The sequence below is a fragment of the Oryctolagus cuniculus genome, chromosome 15 (genome assembly GCF_964237555.1).
Source record: "Oryctolagus cuniculus chromosome 15, mOryCun1.1, whole genome shotgun sequence".
NCBI lineage: Eukaryota > Metazoa > Chordata > Mammalia > Lagomorpha > Leporidae > Oryctolagus > Oryctolagus cuniculus.
The window spans coordinates 84,024,843-84,030,046 of record NC_091446.1 but is presented as its reverse complement, the minus strand read 5'-3'; the positions used below and the strand labels follow the sequence as shown (position 1 = coordinate 84,030,046).

Genomic DNA, 5,204 nt, shown 5'->3' with positions numbered 1-5,204 from the left:
GTGGCCACCTGGGGAGTGAGCCAGCAGGTGGAAGATCTCTTTCCCTCCCTGTCTCTTCCTCTCGCTGTCATCACTCTGTCTTTCAAATAAATAAATCTGAAAGAGATAGAGAGAGAGAGAGAGAGAGAGAAAGAGAGAGAGAGAGCTAACTCTGATTGGAGACGCATTGCACTGGCCACACAGGAGACCAACAGGGAAGTGCACATTTGGATTCATAGCTGAGGAGAGGAGGGTGGGGCTGGATCCTGGCTGAGAATCAGCCTCATGTTTACAAAGCCCAAGTCACAGAACCCGAGAGAAAGTAGAGAGCAGATGAGAGGAAGGAGAGCAATAAATGATGCATTTGCTAAGTGCCCCTGAGTTCTAGATGACCCTAAAACCTAGCAACTTGAAATAAGCAACATTTGCTACCTTTGACTTTCTGAGGGGCAGGTGCTGGGAGCAGCTTATCCCAGGGTTTTGTCTCAGGGTCTCTCAGGAGGCTGTACCCATGTGGTCAGCCGGGGCTGGAGTCTTCCCAAGGATCAAGTAGGGCCTGGGCATCAGCCACTCACAGTCTGGGCCTCTTTGTGGGGCTCCCCAGGGCTCTGCAACCGCCTCCCTCTGAGTCTGAGTCTCACACTCCACACGGCCAAGGCACTATCTTTCATAACCTAATGTCGGGACCCACGTGCCACTGCTTCTGCCGTCCTCAGCCCTGGAGAGAAGGGACCACGTAATGGTGTGAACAGCAGAACAGGTCGTTAGAACCATCTGGATGCTGCCAAGCTCAAGTCACCACCAGGACAACGGCAAAGAGAACAGACTCTATAGGAAACACAGAGAGCAGAAGAAACCGCAAATCCTACTGCGTGGGGGCCAATTGCCGAAGCATAGCGCCGTGAGGGAGGAGTCCCTGAAGGCAGGGCTGGTTCCAACTACTGGAAAACTCCAAGAAAGGAAAGTGAATGAGAACTGAAGCGAGGCCGCCAGATCTGCCCATGAGACTGGCACGGCCGGCCACAAGGATGTGGGCCTAGGCAGAAGCCACATCTCAGCAGGTAGACAAATGAACGGAGAGTGGAGGTGGGGTGGCAGGGAGCTGGGAGTATGAACTGATTCCTGCAGTCTCAGTGGTGCAGAGAGGAGGGACCGCTTGGGTTTTCCAGAGGTGGGGGGAGTGGCGCTGGACACAAAAGCTTGACTGTGGCTGGAGATGACTGGGGGGAAGAGGTGGAGGGGGGACTGTGGGGGAAGCCGTGGTACAGAGATTATAGCCCAGGTTCCAGACGTACGAGAGCAGTGATTGAAAGCACAAAGAGAGAGAGCTATGAGCTCTTCCTCCAACAGAGCAATAGGTGCGGGTGTGGGTGCGGATGCGGGTGCAGGTGCAGCCAGGAGGGATACGAGGGGTCGGACAGGTGCCATCCTGACGGTCCTATGTCCTTCGGTTGATGCTAGAACGAGGTGGCAGAGGCTTGGGAGCGGTTCTGAGGAGGTCAAAGACCAAGATTGGCTGTATCCCCAGGGACAGCCCTTGCTTTGAGTTATGCCCATGACCTTGCTACAGTTCTGCATACACTTCCTCACCCCCAGCGGCTGAAGCTCAGCGTTTGCCCACATTTCATCTTCTCCTGACTTTGCAGTCTCCCCAGAGCCGTCCCAGGCATCTGGAATGTTTGCACAACCATCAGTGGAGCGCAATTTATGTCCACCCCACACGGCCAGGGTTGTCTGCAAATCAGCCCTGCATGGTAGCAAACAGAAGTGCGAGGGGCGCATTCCCTCCCCTTCAGAGATGGTGGGAGCCCTCACTGAGCCAGGAGCATTGAGGACACCCATGCAGGTTTCTTCTCAACGTCCTGGGGCCGTGGGTAGAGTCAGCCGTGTGCGGGAGACCTCCAGCAAACAGCAGAGAGGCCCATGTGGAGGCCTGGTTTGGCACATTGATCTCTCGTGTCTTTTCTGTGTGCACTGGAGAGAGTACACCTAACCTTGCTTGCTTCTGCTTCCTTGTCCATAAAACGAACATGCTGGGAAGAATAGGGCACAGGACCTGGCGCTCAGTGCTTCTTGCACAACACCAACTGTTCTGACAGTCACCGACATTATCGCTCGTTTCCACAAGCCCTGGTATGGGACTGGCCATTGCCAAGTGGCTTGGATTCCCGCAGGTTTTCTGGTTTGTGTACAGTGAATTAGTAAAACAGCCTTCTGGACAAACCCCATCATCCCCCTTAAAAAACAGAGACTCCCTTATCCTGGTTCTCTGTGAGGTCAGGGGAGGGCTGGGCTGAGCCCCAGGTTTGGGAATTGGCTCAACCAGTGGAATCCTGTTACAGCAAACCCTTCGCAAGGGTTGGCCGCGGGCCGGGGGTGCTCTGCTTTGTTCCTAAATAGTATCAGCTTCCATTTCCTGACACGTGGTACTCTCAGCAGGTGCTTTGAGGCAGCGCATCTGACCCAGGAAGGCACCTGCCCAGCCCCACTGCAGAGACAGGAACATGAGGGCAGAGAGGGGAGGGACTGTCCCAGGGCACACAGCTAGCTGCTCACTGCAGGGCTGAACATGGCACCTATGCTCCTGCACCCCCACTGCTCCTCGGCCTGGCCAGGTATCCAGGGGCTGGGGGCAGGTGAGCAGACAGAACCCGGGCAAGGCAGGCAACCCCAGCTCTCTTCCTCCATAGTCCAGAGGCCCAGCAGTAGCTGTCTTCTGGAAGCATTCGCAAGGGTTCTTTCTGGAGCTGTAGACCTACTGTGTGTCAGGGCCTGGGAAACACCTGGGGGCTTCTCTCCCCAGCATGCACAGGTCCCAGGAAGCTCCCTATCTCCCACAAGGGCCCACGCCAGCCCTGGGCCCCCATGGCTACAACACCATCCCCTTCTTTGAGTACAAAGCTTCCTCCCATAGCTTCCACCCCAGCGCAGGGCTAGCCGAGGGTAATTCCATCCACGGGACTCCTTAGGAGAAAAGCCAGTTGTACTTTCCTAATACCCATGTCACCACCCCTGTGTGCTGGCACACGCGGTGTCACACACTGCTGTCACCTGAGACTCGCTTCCCGTGGCTCAGGGTACTTTTCCACACTCTGCCTCCCCCAGCCCAGCCCTCAGCCACTCTGCCCTTCCTCTGCCCTTCCTCCTCCTCTGCCTCTCCAGCCTGCTGGGAGCCTAGCTAGCTGCTCGTGTCTCCAGGAAATGCCTCATCTCTCTTCCCCGGGGCCCATTAGTGAGTGCGAGGTCAGACGTGGGTGTCTGGGGCTCCTCCAGCTTCCCAGCTGAGCTCTATTTTAGGGTCTGACCCCTGGTTCCTGGCAGGCTTCTCTCCCTCTCTGCTCTGACAGCTCCAAGGAACTTGTCTGCCCAGCCAGACTTCTCCCTCCCCTGTGGGACTCCAGAAATGGGCTTAATGGGAGCGCAGGCGTCACAGCTGCCAAAGTCCATCTTGTAGTTTCTCCAAAAGGGCGCCCCCCCAAAACTGGGTGTTTCCCAGCAGCCCCTTCTTGCACCCCTCGGGGCTGGAAGGGCACCCCTAATCTGCAGCCCCGTTAGCTGTCCACTTCTCCCACCCTACCCCAGTGCACAGAACTAAACCTCCTGGGGAAAGAGGCTATGGAGAGGGCTCAGTCCAGACACAGCCCGCTCTGCCAGGCAAGACACCTTCAGCCTGAACCGGAAAACCCACACCAGCCCACGACAATCAGGAACAAGTAACTTGAGCAGCTCCCAGTGGCATCCAGGCTTGCTTGTCTTCTGCTGGTCACACCCTATTCCAGGGCAGATGCCCTTCCCAGTTGGGCGGGGCCAGGGGAGGGGGAACAACCTGGTCTCAGGCCCCCGTGGGGACGCTGGGGCCGGTGTCGTTGCACAGTAGGCTAAGCCTCCCTCTGCGGTGACAGGATCCCATATGGATTTGAATCCTGGCTGCTCCACTTCCCATCCAGCTCCCTGCTATAGCCTGGGAAAGCAATAGAAGATGGCTCAAGTCCTTGGGCCCCTGCACCCATGTGGGAGACCCAGAAGAAGCTCCTGGCTCCTGGCTTCAGATTGGTGCAGCTCCAGCTGTTGCGACCATCTGGGAGTGAACTAGCGGATGGAACTCTTTTCTCTTTGACTATAACTCTACTTCTCAAATAAATAAATAAAGTCTTTTAAAAAAGGAAAAAGAAAAAAGGGAGGGATGCTCCTGTCCCTTCTGGGGTCACACCCTCATTCCTACAGCCTGGAAGAGGTAGCTGCAGCCACAGCCATGACCAGGGCACTGAACAGGCTAGGCCAGGCCCTGGCTTCTGAGCCTGCAGGCATCAAATATGCAGCCACGTCGGCTGCTCTTGGCCAAGAAGAGGCAAGTGAGCAGTGTGGGGCCAGTCGGAGCCTGCTCAGAGAAGGTGGGATCTCAAAGAGGGTGGGGCCACAGGCCTACAGCCACCCTGCTCTCCGCGGCTCCACCTGCTTGCTTCCACGTGAGCCTCAGAGACCCCAAAACCAGCATTTAGGGGAAGGGGCACGCAGCAGCAAGACATATGAAAGGCTAGAATTGATAGTTTGCTGATAAACAGCCTGCCCCACCCAAGGAGCAAATGTGTCATATCCTGTGTCTCTGAACTTGACCTTGAAGATCATCACATGATCACAAAGGTTCTTAACCTCATTCAAGGGAGGAAATATAAAAAAAAAAAAAAAAAAAGGCACCGTCTATGGAACGCCCTGAATCTTAATCATACTAAAATAATGCTAATCGCTTCTCAGCCTTTTGGCTAAGATCAAGTGTAGTATCAGTTCTTAGCAGTAAAATGAGGCTAATGGCAAAACTATCCATTATATGAAGGACAAAGGAAACAACAAGACAGAACTGGAGCTTCCCATTTAAGGTTTTATTTCTTCCACTTATTTGGTTGTTTTTTTGTCCATTAAACAAAACACTGCTGGAGGAGAGAGCAGGGCGGGGGCAAAATTTGCTGTCGCTGCGTCCATTATATCAATTAGCAAATTAAGGCAAGGAAAGCCCATCCCAGTCTAAAGGTTAGGGGCGCAGCTCGGGGACACTCACATACCCTGAGAACCACCCACCCAGCCCACATGTCTCACTCACTTTCTGCAGAATTTCCTAAGGCTCACAGACACCTTGGAACTCCCTCAAGGTCACCCAGTTAATTATTGATCCAGCAGTTCCCCTCCCAAAGACTCATGGGCATTTCTCACACCCGGGTCAGGATGCCGAC

At 54.8% G+C, this 5,204-nt stretch overlaps 1 pseudogene; it reads left to right on the top strand.

The window, feature by feature from the left end:
* The first annotated feature begins 4,719 nt into the window (after positions 1-4,719).
* LOC127488308 (U2 spliceosomal RNA) lies at positions 4,720-4,826 on the top strand (annotated as a pseudogene).
* Positions 4,827-5,204: the final 378 nt, after the last annotated feature.